Raw genomic sequence first — 13944 nt, 5'->3', positions numbered from 1 at the left:
TATCCCCACGGGACGCAGGGCGCACATTTGATGGGAACACCTCCCGCTGTCAATACCGCCCTGCAGGATACATTGCCGTCAGAGGCTTTCAAGGATGCTGGAGCCCCCTCCCCAGTGTGTATCCCAAAGGCTTGAAGAAGGACTGTCCACTGAACCTCCTGGGGAAACTAACTCGGGGGTGGGTGAGCACATTGAATTAAAAAACCCATTCCATTTTTTTTTTAATTTAAAAAAATTTTTTTAACATCTTTATTGGGGTATAATTGCTTTACAATGGTGTGTTAGTTTCTGCTTTAGAACAAAGTGAATCAGTTATACATATACACATGTTCCCATATCTCTTCCCTCTTGTGTCTCCCTCCCTCCCACCCATTCCAGTAATCCAGTCTCCCTAAGTCCAAGGAAATTCTGGCATTTCAACCTTGTTCTATTTTGACCACCTTTGAGCCAGTTTCAGTGAATTTACCAAACAGTTAAAACTGCTCACAGCTGCTTAAGCTGGCATGTTGAATCCAGACTCTCTGGTTAGTTAGATCATGTTAACAAATAAGACCTGATTCAGTATCATGTTCCTTGCACCCTGATTCGACATCCTTATGAACCACTTACACACAGATGACCTAAGTGCCTGTTCATATAAATTACCAAATTTTTTTTTGTGTGTGGTACGCGGGCCTCTCACTGTTGTGGCTCTCCTGTTGCGGAGCACAGGCTCCGGACGCACAGGCTCAGTGGCCATGGCTCACGGGCCCAGCCGCTCCGCGGCATGTGGGATCTTCCCGGACCGGAGCATGAACCCGCATCCCCTGCATCGGCAGGCGGACTCTCAACCACTGTGCCACCAGGGAAGCCCAATTACCAAAATTTTACAGGTGATACATCGCATCCCTTAGTGCTGCTGGAAGACGCATCTGGCTGAAAATCTAGGAGCAACGTGAGTTGGTGGAGGTAGATCTCGGGGAGGATTGACACTGCCCCACCTGCAGCCCCCTCAGGACCCTTCTTCATAGGTTCTGCAGACAAGGGAAGATGAGCCTCTCAGACGGGGAGGAAGGGCCGTTTTCTACTTGAAAAGGAAGCTTATAGAATTAGGGACTCTGTGGTCCTTGGAATCTTCATTGGAATCTTCCCACATGCCCTCATTCTGATATCCATGGTCTCATTTTCCCAATTCCTCCTTCTTTGCAAGGCTGTGAATTCCATTTGCATTGTAATCCAGCTGCCCCAGGATTTGGTGCCGGGTTTGGCTCACACACACACACACACACACACACACACACACACACACATCTACTGGTTTGCATCCTTGTTCTAGGGAGAAAAACATTCTAGACACATGACATTCTGCTATATCCTCAGTTCTCCCAAGCTCTGGATGGGGAATGCAGGTGTCTGCCATGGGTGGTCCTGTCTGTCAACTGTTGGAGGCTTTCTGGGGCCAAGGGCTGGGAGTCACTGCCTCCTTAAAGCCACACCTACCCCCTCCCCCGCCTTCCTGGAGATGATCCGCTGAAGGTGAAGCTTGCATGGCCAAACCCCCTTCCCTGCGTGAGCTGGGAAGCCACTCTGCAGAGCAATCTGGCACTGTTTAATAAGATCAATAAAGTAAAACAGGCGTGTGTCCTATGGCCCGGCAGCCCCACCCTTGTGTATATGCCCCGAGACTTTTGCCAGGGACTATAAAGGGATACGTGGGAAGATGTTAATCTGGGTTTAGCTTGAGGTGATGAGAAGCTGGAGGGGGCCTGGTGTCCACGTGGGGAAAACGGGGAAGTAAACCCGGTGGACAATGCAAACCACGGAGAAACAACGTACAGTTGTGCCCAGAGCAACAGGCGAGACCTGTGAATCCAAAGATGAATGAAAGACTAAAACAGAGGGGCTTCCCTGGTGGCGCAGTGGTAGAGAGTCCGCCTGCCGATGCAGAGGACACGGGTTCGTGCCCCGGTCTGGGAGGATCCCATCATGCCATGGAGCAGCTGGGCCGTGTAAGCCATGGCCACTGAGCCTGCGCGTCCGGAGCCTGTGCTCCGCGGCGGGAGAGGCCACGGCAGTGAGAGGCCTGTGTGCCGCAAAAAAAAAAAAAAAAAGTGCCACAGACTTCATGGCTTAAATAACAGAAATGGATTTATTTTCTCCCATTTCTGGAGGCTGGTTGTCCAAGATCAGGATGTCAGCAGGGCTGGTGTCTATGAGGCCTCGTCCTTGGCTTGTAGAAGATGTCTCCCTGTGTCTTCACAAGGTCTCCCCTCTGTGGGTGTCTGTTTCCCAATCTCCTCTTATAAGGACACACCAGTCACAACAGATTAGGGTCTACCCTAGCGATCTCATTTTAACGTAATCACACCTTTGAAGACCCTGTCTCCAAATACAGTCACGTTCTGAGATCCTGGGGGTTAGGACTTCAACACATCAATTTTAGGGAGGGATCCAACCCAGCGCATAACAAATGGCTCGTAATCAACAGAGCCGGACTTGACCCCCAACCTTCGGGCCGTTCAGTCCTTTGCCCACCCACAGATGACCCAGGTCTAAAGCACACACAGCGGGATGCTTCGCTTGCCCTAACATCCTCATGAGCCTATTTTGACCGTGTCTTAGCGACCGGTCTGGCCCTGGTTCTCTGCACACGTCCTTGCCAAATTCCCTTGACTCAATCATCAGGGCAAATTCTCCAGGGACAGGCAAGCGGACGTGGTGAGTGGCAGGGCCTTGACAGCCAAGCAGACCGTGGGCTGGGGTTTGGGGAAGCCAGGTGGCTACTGGCTTTGTGCACAGTCCTCTGAGCTGCAGAGCTTCTTCTGGATGAACGGCCGGTCTGCAGCAGGGCTGGGATGACCTCGCTCCTCTGGCCACAGCGCTCAGCTCGCTTCAACATAGAGGCCAGCCGGCTAGAGTCCCACATGATTCCCTGGAGCTCTGAGCGCATGGGAGGTCCCAAAAGTCAGACAGCATCCCCGGTTTGGCATCTTTTCCCGCCAAGCCCGTCTGGGACTTTTGGAGATGGCTATGATTTCTTCCTAGTACTTCTGAGCAGCGATGTTGGTCTCTGGGCATCACGGTCCTTGAGTGCCAGATGTCTCATACTCTCCCCCAGTTCTGTGTCCAGTGTGTGTGAACAGATGGAGACATAGATGTCACTGCGGGGAAGCAACATGACAGCCTCCTGACCCTTGCCCTTCGTTCTGCACCAACTCAGATGTCCTCCGCACTCTCAAATCTCTAACATCTGCGTAAAGTGAGTTAATTTAACTCCACACTGTCTACCGACCCAACCGTGAGCTAGGCCCTCACTTACAGAGGTGACCCCAAGGTGATCAAGGGGATAAGCTGAGGTCCTGGTCACTGCAGAGCCATGGGGATCGTAGCAGGTCCACATGTAACTTCCCCACATGGCAGATGGAGGTCATGCAGGCATGGATCAAGGTGAGCAAACCTGGGAAGGCCATGGGCAGGACCTAAAGGGCACGTAAGGATGAATAAGAGTTTGGTTGCTAGGTAGGGTGTGGAGAGGGAGTCAAATTCCAGGCAGAGGAGAGAACGCACAGATTCACCATGCAATCCTGTGTTTACTGAGCTCTTTGTTTGTACCAGGTGCCTTGTAAAGCCCTTTACACATATTCATTCAATAATCTTCACCGCAAAACACAGCAGTCCTTTCGTCTCCATATAAAATGTGCAGATAAATTCAACCACATGCCTCAAATTTCATGGCTCAAAAGTGGCAGAGGTGGGATTCGAACCCCTAGAGCTTGGCTCCAAGTCTACCTCCTTAACATGATTCCCATCTAGTTCCCTACAGGCCTGATGGGGATGTTCCCCTTTGCTGTTCTGTGTTCTCTGAGCACCTACTGTGTGCCAGACACTGGAGGGGGCTGGGGTTAGGGTGGCCAGTTACAGCCCTGGTCTCCAAAACATTAACATATAAAGAAATAGTCAAGTTCAATACTAAGCAATAGAGTTGCCATTGAGGCAAACTCAGGGAATTATGGGGATACACTCAGCCTGGGGGAGGCATGGTCTGCAGGGCCGGAGGTGGGTGGGAATTTGCAGGTGGAGGACGTAGGGCACTGCACGTCTGCAGGCCAGGAAGAGTCCAGCCTGTCCGGGGAGGGCACTCTGAGAGGCGAGTGGCTGGGAAAGCTGCCAGAACTAGAAAACCCTTGCGGTCCTGCTAAGGAGTGTGGGGTCCCTCTGAGGGCTGTGGGAACCACTGAAAATGTGTCGACAGAACAGTGCTGTGGTCAGATCTTCTAGAATGTTCTTGGTGGCAGCCACCAGGAAAAGGCATGGTGAGGAGAGAGCTGGAGGCGGGGGTCCAGCTGGAAGCCGGTTAGGGTACAGTGGCGGGGAGACTGGGGCTCGGGGGACACCCAGGGTGTAGTAGAGGGAAAGACTCAACGGGGAAAGGAGAGCATGTCAGGAGACAGTTGACTTCGGTCTCCAGGTGATGGCAGCTCCTCGGGCTTCTGAGAAGGAGGTGACATGATGAGAGGTCAATAAATGACGGATGGATGGATGGATTGGCAGTGGTGGGGAGAAAGCAGATACAAGGGGAGACAAGTGTGAAGGCTGGGGTCCCAGGCTGGAGAAGGGACACCTGATGAGGTGGAAACACACCTGTGACAGCTGCCAGCCTGATTGACTTTAGAATCTGGGCATTCCAGAGACACGGGTTAAACTCCATCACTGGGGGAAAGCAGCGTGAGTGAAGGTGAGAACAAAGGTGAGGAGCTCATCAGAGTTCCAGCCTTGCGCTCGGCACTGGGTAGTGCTGGGGAACTAGCTGACTAGGATCCCCACAGAGTGCACGGCCCTTGGAGGAGTAATGGAGACAGAGACTGGACACTGAAATCAAGAGCAGGCTTGCAGACCAGAGCGCGACTCTGTCTCCCATCCCTGCTCCTCCGAATGCTTTCAGATGTTCCACATCCATCGTTTCTCCTCCATGCAGATGTCAGCCAGAGGTCTCACTCCATCTCTCATTCCTACAGCATTTTGTTTTTCCCTGTTCGGTTCAAAAGACAGTTACAGATGTTACACATAAAATATACACGTATATTACGTGTATTATAATCATGTGGATATACTTTCAACTCTCTCAACAGACTGTGAGCTACTTGGGGTCAGAAGTGGGACTTTGTTTAGCTGGGTACACCTGTGCTAATAACGTCTGACCTTGTTCAGGTTAAGTGTTTACAGGAAGGAAGGGGGGAACGGAAAGAGGAAGAGAGGGAGAAAAGAGGAAAGAAAAAAAGGAAAAGAAGCATAAAGAGCAAAAATAATAAAGAAAAAGATGACAGAATTGGGAAAATGAATATATAGGTGGGTGGTTTGATGGTTAGAAAGATGAATGGATGTATAGGTAGATGGATGGATAGACAGGCAGATGAATGGATAGACAGTGATTAAATGGATGAAGAAACAGGAATGTGGGGGAACCGAAGAGCAACGTTAGAGTTTTTGCAAGCCATTGGGACGGCAGCGCTAGCCCTGCGATCTGCGGTCTGGTGGCCTCAGAGAACGACAGGGTCACTTGGCGGGTTGTAGGGCAGAGCTGGGCCTAAAGACCTGACTCCTGGCCCTGAACTCAGGGCTATTTCTACTCACGAATCTGTGCGTGCAAAGACAGTAGGGCAGACCTCAAGTATCCCTGCTTAAGTGATCTTGGAGCAAGTTGCTTAATCCCTCAGCTCTCAGTTTCCCTTTCTGTTAAATTAGGATACAGCGCTTATCACATGGATGTGTGGCGTCCAGACAGCAATGAGCTTGTGCACTTTGCCCACAGCTGTACCCCGGCCTGGTGCAGTTAGCGTGCTTCCCTTTGAGTCTAGGGCAAGGGGTGTTGGCTTCTGCAGTACATTTGGGCACTACCACAATGTGAGTCCTTGGGCTGGTCTTTCCCCTCTCCATGCCTCAGTTTCCTGTTCTGTAAGGTGAGGGGCTGGACTGACCATCTGAAACTTCACCTCCGACTGTCCTTGACTTGCCTGGGAAACCTCAGCTCCGTCCTTGGATGAGGGAATCAGGATAGCCCCTTGCCCCACGGGCCAGCGGGATGGCGCCTGGTCCGTCTGCCTTGCAGATTCCAGGGCATCTTTGGCTCTGCGTGGGCAGCCTTGCCGGGGGGTGGGGGGGGTGAGGGGGGGTTGCGTGTGTGGTGCCTCGTCCCCACTGTGCCCGGCCTGCATGCTTCACCCAGACACAATGCTGCCTCTCTTCTCTCTTCCAGATCTGGTTTAGATAATCTGTCTACTTTTTTCTTTTCCCCTATTTTCTATGAGATTCAGCAAATTCTGCTCTGGAGAAAGCTGCCAGGTCAGTGGGAAACTGGCATTTGTCAACAAACTGAACCAGTGTGATCTTCCAAGGCAAAACAGCCCAGACTGGTTTCCAAAGCAACTCACCCCAATGTCCACACTCGACAGAGGTAGCTGATTCCTGGGGGGCTGGAAGGGCACTGGGGCCCACGGCTGGGCATTCCGGGCCCAGGGGGAGAAGCCGCGGGTGTGAAATCTAATTTCTGCTCACTTGCTGAATATCTTTAACAGTTTCTTCATCTGTAAAGAAGAATTACTAATAATTGACCAGAAAGGGCTTTTGTGAGAATTAGAATAGAACATTTATACAGAGTCTAGCCAAATGTCTGACACATGGAGAAATGCTGTCTATTTAATACCAATATGTGTGTGTGTACATGTGTATATATGTATATATAATTTATATTTTTTAAAAACAACATATGCTTATAAAGGAATCTTTTTAAAGAAGCAAATCAAAAGATACACCAAGATTGACTCCCAGAGATGAGCTCTGTTACCACTGAGTGACATTCAGTCATTTTTTTCTCTATATGTACAAATTACATGTATATTTAGAAACTGAGGTCTTGCTACTTTTATTTATTTACTGTTTACTTGATATTTTAAGCTAAACATTTTGTGCCTTCGGTTTCCTGGGAGAGCCTGGGGTGAATTAGCTGCATGATATCCCGTGTGTGGACCCATTGTGATTTAGGAGAACAATCCCCTGTCATTGGACACGCAGCTGGGATGTGAACCCAGGTCTGTCTGGGACCAAAGCCCTGGATGATTGTATTACCCACAAGAGCCTCCTATGGGGCTGAGACTTCAATACCTGCCAATCTCTCTGAGTTTCTCAAACTCCATCTCTGCCCGACTTGCACTCCCCACTGCTCCTCCCTGGGCCTCCCTCCAGAAATCCAGGAGCCTGGTCTCCACTCACGTCTCACTAAGGACCTACAGATACACCCTCTTTAGGACCTGCACCCACCCCCTCCCCACATGGCCTGCCTGGTGAGAGGGGAGAAGATTAAGGGATTTAGAAAGAAGTGGAGTGAGGGGAGATGCCATATAAACATGGATAAAAAGCGTGATATTTGCTTACAATCTTTTTTTTTTTCCCCCTATCTTTCAGGGCTTGGCCCAGAGCTTCAAAGCACGAGTTCAGAAGTTTCTCTTGTAGAGCTGTTTTTGTTTTCCTAAGTGTGAGAAACCCAGAACCATGTGTTTCTCGTTCTACTTACTCCACATGTAAGAAAACCTTGCTAGGGGCTGGAACAGATACAAGGCCTAAACACTGATAAGTGCCGGATGAAGCCCCTTCTTCCTGTTGCGTGTGGACGTCTTCCTACGACGAGTCTCAGCGTCCATCTTCTCACTTCGCAGCAAATCCTTCTCTGATCTCCCTGCAGCCCTCTGCTTCCAGCTCCTCCTCTCCCGGCTGCTGCAGTGATTGGCCTACAAGAGAAACCTGTTACATTCCCTTTCTTAAAATCTATAAAAGTTTTCCTTTTGCTCTCAAGGTAAGATCCACTCCTAAACCTGGGACCCAAACTCCTCTGGGATACAGTCTCTCCTGACCCGTCGACCCCCAGCATCTTTCAGACTCTTCATTTCTCTTCCTCTGGACCCTGCTCATCCTGTTCTCTTGGCCAGGAAGACACATCCCTGATTTTAGGTTTTTTCACAAGCCCCTTCACCTGGCCACCTCCTAAGAGTGGGGCTAGACAGGGTGAGCTCTGGGTCACGCAGTCTGATTTAATCTTGGTTCTGTCACTTTAAATCTGTGTGGTATTTGGCAAGTTACTCAACCTCTCTGAGCCTCATTTATCGCAAATTAAAATGGGGCTAATGATCATACCTATCTTGGAGGGATGTGATGAAGATTAAGGGAGCTATTACATATAAAGATGAAGTGCTCAGACCAGTGCTTGCCGCATAGTCAGTGTTCAATAAATGTTGGATCCTTGAGCTCAGGCACCACCTCCTTTGGAAGATTACAGATGATAGGAAATTCTTTGATAATCTTCTAGCAAAAGGTAGAGTCTATTTCTACTGCCCCTGAATCTGGACTGGTCCCATCACTATTTCGCCCAACAGAGTGTGGCAGAAATCACTGGGGTCTTGCCTTTAAAAGGATGGGAAGCCTCTTCGTTGGTTGTTTGTAGCGTACTGGAAAGGTCCCAAGACTATGTGGAAAGGCAGAGGTGCCCAGCCTCCCAGCCACCCCTGCCAAAGTGCCAAGGTAAAGCAGCCATCTTGGAAGTGAGGGCTCCAGCCCCAGCCATCCTAACTAATGCCATGTGCATCAAAGATGAACCACCTAGGGGAACCCTTACCAATGCATCACACTGTGAGCAAAACAGAATGATTGCTTTAAGACACTGAGCTTGGGGTAGTCTGTCATGCAGCAATAGATAACTGAAACGCCTCCTCCAGGAAGCTGCCTGGATTTTCCAAGTCTTGGATCTGTGCCTTTTCTGTGTGCCGAGTCTGCTTGCTTACATAAGACTCAGTTTGTATCTTACAGTAGCACTTATGATAATGATAACTAAATTTGGATGAGTGGATCTTTCAACCTGATTCTGGGGGTGGAATTATCCATGGAATCCACGTGGAGAACCTGTCCAGGTAAGACTTGGGCTTAGAAGAGCAGAGAAAGATGCCTGCTCCCAGAGGGCAGCTCTCTCCCCAGAGGACAGGGCAAGAGCTGCATTAAGCTGCCCAGTTATTCTTTCCTGGGGCCGGGTGTGTGACGGGATAGAAAGCGTGGAGGATGATACACTCACGGAACTCCCTCTGCCTAGGAGAAAAATTTGGGCTTCAGAAAAGACTGCAGTTCTACCATAGATAGTCACCTCCAGCTGTCACATCCTTCTGCCGCCTCTGCATTTTTGTTCTGACTGCAACTTGTCCTGGGATGGATGCAAACTTGGGGCTCAGCCCTCTACTTCACACACACACACACAAACACAAATGCACACACACAAACACACACACACAGGGCCTCTGTATGTAGCAAAGCTTACCATAAAGCTTTGGGGAAATGGAGGAAAATTTATTCACAGTAATACAAACGACTTCAAAAGAATTATACCTGTCTCTCATCTTACCAGGTCACCAGCTCAAAAAAAGAATTATACCCGTCTCTCATCTTACCGGGTCACCAGCCTCTCTGCCATGTGGCTGGGCCTCTCTCTTCTCTTTTCTCCCCATCCCTTGACCCCAAATCCATCTTTATTTCTAACACTCCTTGAGTCCTTGTCTCTTACTAATTCCAACACAGCCACAAGCTGCTGATCACAGGTGCTTTCTAAACAATCATCCGTGCGAAAATGTCACCTTCTAAGAGAAGCTGCTCAGATAATCATAGAAAAAATGACTACCCCCTTCTCTTCACCCCTTTACCCATCTTTATTTTATGCAAAGCACTGATTCCTACCTAATACAGTCAGCTCACCGTATCAGCCACAGATAGCTAATTGAACCTGAGGATGCAGAAGTGGTGGATATAAAGAGCTGATTATACTACAGCATTTTGTACAAAGAAACTGAGATCCTTGGATATTGGTATTTGTCAAGGGTCCTGGAACAAATACCTAGCAGATACCAAGGGACGACTGTACTATACATAGTTTCCATGTTTATTATTGTTTCTCTTCCCATCAGAATGTAAACTTGAGGAGGGCAGGGACTTCGTTATCTTTACTATTAAATCCATAAAGTCAACACGAGTGTAGGCATATCACAGGGCCTGAACACATATTTTTGCAAGGATGAATAAATGAATGAATTGAAGGGACTCTGGTCCCAATTAGTAGTACCTTTAAAAAATTTATTCTGCTACATAATAAATGGCCTGGAGCCTAATTACCATTAGAAATCAGATGTCCACAAGACAAGGGAACCCTCGTACACTGTTGGTGGGAATGTAAATTGGTACAGCCACTATGGAAACAGTATGGAGGTTCCTCAAAAAACTAAAACTACCCTATGACCCAGCAGTTCCACTCCTGGGTATATATCTGAAAAAAACAAAAACACTAATTTGAAAAGATACATGTACCCCAAAATTCATAGCAGCATTATTTATAATTGCCAAGGTATGGAAGCAACCTAAGTGTCCATTAACAGATGAATGGATAAGGAAGATGTGATATATATACACACACACACACATACACACACACACACACACACACACACACACACAATGGAATACAACTCAGCCATAAAAAAGAATGAGATTTTGCCATTTGCAGTAACATGGATGGACTTGGAGGGCATTATGCTAAGTGAAATAAGTCAGACTGAGAAAGACAAATACTGCTTGATATCACTTATATGTGGAATCTAAAACATATAACGAACTAGTGAGTAAAACAAAAAAGAAGCAGACTCACAGATATGGAGAACTAAGTAGCGGTTACCTGTGGGAGGAGGGAAGGGGGAGGGGCAATCTAACGGTAGGGGATAAAAGGGTTATTATGGGATTACATGAAATCACGTGCATGAAACTTTAAAAAATTGTAAAGCATTATAGAATTTAAAGGATCTTTCATTCAATAAAAAATAAAATTAAGTTAAATTTAAAAAAAGAAAAGAAAAAAGGAAGACTGCATCTAAAAGAGCAGTTGGATTGAACAAGGTCAGGCGTGGAGAAGAACTCACGGACGGAGCAGGGGAGGCCGTGCCGCCGCCCGCTCGCATCATCCCCTTTCCCATCACTGTCCCACCTCCATGAGGAGATGCCCTTTGCCCCTTCTCTCCTGCTGTCTTCCTTGTTCTCGGTCTAACCACGGCCAGAGCTGAGGTTTGGCTGATAATATGCTCCAGAGCTAACATTTTCCAGGCGTCTGCAAACGCCTGGTCTCAGGCCATTCCACACATCTGGAAGGAAGCTGTCTCTCATGGCTGGACCATGTGCTGGACCAATCTGAGCCGACCCCGTGGGCCCCCCACTGCTCGCCCACCGTGCACTCACTCAGGAGCCAGGCGAGCCGCCCTGGGGGTTGGGTGAGACAAGCCTGCCCTGGGCTTGGGGCAGATCTGTGGTTGGCGAGGGGTACCCAGAGCCAGCATTTGACCTCAGAGTTAAATCCCCTAAACCTCATGGACTTGAGCTGTGGGTTTTGTCTCTCTGCCACGAGTAACTCTTGGAGAATAAAAAGACACTCCAGGAATGGAGTGAGGGCCGGCCTCAGCCCCACGCATCCTCACAGCCCGGCTGTGGGTCACAGATGGGAGCTAGCTGAGAGGTGGGAGGGTGTGGTATCAGGACCATCTGCTTATTTTACAGACAGGAAGATGGAGGCCAAGAGAAGCTAACAGCAAACTAAGGAGGAGAGCTGGATAGGTGCCCACAGGCCCAGTGTAAGCTCGAGGTGACGTGAAGAAGGCCTGAGCGCTGCTGTCGGTGTGGATGGTACAGGTCCTGCTCTGCCACTTTGCATGTGTGACTGCCAGTGGATCCTTTAGCTGCTCTGAGTGTCAGTCTTCTCATCTGTCAAGTGGAAAAAAACATTCATTCCAGATTAGCCGTTGGAAAGATTAAATGGGAGAAGAGGCAAGTGTTCAAAAAACAGGTGATCTTTTCAACTCCAGTGACCTTTGCATCTTCACCTCCTTGAAGGAAGGGTCCTTTTTCTTTTTTTAAAAAACACAACAACAAACATTTATTATCTCCCCGTTTACTCGGGGAGGTTAAGTAGGCTGGAGAAACCACATAGCTCATATGAACTAAAATCTGAAGTTTATTCATAGAACATCTTTCCCAGGAGAAGGTGAGAGGTTATTAAACGTTAGCTCTCAATCGACAAAGATTTATTAAGTGCCGTATGTGTGCTAGACACTCTTCTGCACACGGAGGATATAGAAGTGTCAGAGACAGACAGAGTCCCGACCTTCTGAGAAGAAAGTCAGATAACAAATGTCTATCTAAATAAACAAGAAACTGGCAGGTACCAGTAGGTGCTGTGATGGAGACAAAAAATAAGGTAATATCGGTAGATGGAGACTCAGGCAGCCAATTCCTTAGCCAAGTTCAGGGAAGACCAGAGAGCAGGTGGCACCTGAATGATTAGAAAGAGGCAGAGAAACAGGATGATCTGGGGCAAGGGTGGTCCAGGCAGAGGGAGCAGAGAATTGCAAAGCCCTGAAGCAAGATGAGGGTGATATGGTTAAGGACAAAAGGGAGGTGAGTGTGGAGAAGCACAGTAATAGGAGGAAGCACGGCGGGAGATGCAAACAGAGAATTAGCCAGGAGCTGGACCGCAGTGCTGGCCACAGAGTTTGGGTTTAGCTCTAAGAATAAGGACCCGCGGCATAGGGGTGGCATAGTCATCTTACTCTTTAGCAAGAAGACCCTGGCTGTTGTGTGGAGGATGGACTGTGGAAGGGGAGGGATGTTGAAATCCACAGCCACGCTCTACCAGAGAAAGGTGCTCACACCCCTTCCTCCCTCTGCGGTGACCTCTACCTGCGCAGACACCAGAGCCCTCCCTTTCATTCTGTGGCTCTCCTGCTGGACCCCCCCCCCCCCAGTATCTGTTCATTCTGGAACTGAGGCATCTCCAAAGCAAAATCCCACAGACCTGGCTTTCTCATTTCCTTTCTGGACATTTGTGACTAATATTAATTGAAGTTGTAGTCTATGAAAAAGAAGGCAAAATCTTGTTAAATCCTTGTTTAACCCTTGTTAAATCCCTCCTTCCAGAACTCTAAGACCAAAGTCCCGTTGTCTCATGGGGCAGAGGTGGAGTGGAGGGAGGGGAACAGGAGGAAGCGGGATCACAGGGTCTGGCACGGGGACCGCTGGAGGAGACGCGGCTTTCAAGGCAGTTTTGCACCGCATGGGCCAGCCAAGGTCCGGGGCTGCAACGTCACTCCTGCAGCCAAAGATGATTAGTGGAACCAAGCTCCTCCGAGGAGATCCTTCCAAATCCTTTATCTCAAAAGTCCTCGAGGATCTGGGTATTTTGTTCGGAAATAACTGAGTTGGTTTTTGAACTTTGTAAGGGTCTCTCCTCTGCTTCGCCTGTGACCGCGTACATTCCAGTGCTCTGAAATGACAACAGTATGCCAGCAACTGCCGGATGGACACTTCCGGGCAAGTCTTCTCCTGGGAACCTGAGACTCTTAGGTCCAACGGATCTGTCGTAGACATCCCAAGGACGACATGTTCAACTCGGCTCTTGGTAGAACTTCCAAAATGGCCCTCCCACAGCCTCTCCGTGTTAACAAAGCTACAACCATCCACTCACTGGCTGATGCCAGAAAAATGGGGATGTTTCTGCATTTCCTCATCTACCGTCTTAACAAATCCTCTCTTCACCTCTTAGGTGGGTCTCGAGCCTAGTGATTCCTTTCCTTCCTCATTCTTACCATTCCGATCCCAGCTTCCTCCCGGGATGGCCCTGCTAATTGATCCATCAGAGAGAGGCCATGGAGTTGCATCAGCACCGGAGATTTTGCTAAGACATGGGATAAGGGATATAAACCTTTTCTGAAGTTTCTTTTGACTCAGGATACGCTTACACGTGTGAGATTTCTATGCCTCTTCCTTGCAGAAGAGTCTGTAAATATACATCGTTTGAGTGATGAACTTTGCAGTTCCAGAATATTTGGGAAATGGAATATTCTA

Source organism: Lagenorhynchus albirostris, chromosome 17, assembly GCF_949774975.1.
Source record: "Lagenorhynchus albirostris chromosome 17, mLagAlb1.1, whole genome shotgun sequence".
In the NCBI taxonomy this organism is placed as follows: Eukaryota; Metazoa; Chordata; class Mammalia; order Artiodactyla; family Delphinidae; genus Lagenorhynchus; species Lagenorhynchus albirostris.
The sequence above is the reverse complement of the archived record's forward strand: the minus strand, read 5'-3'. Positions refer to the sequence as shown.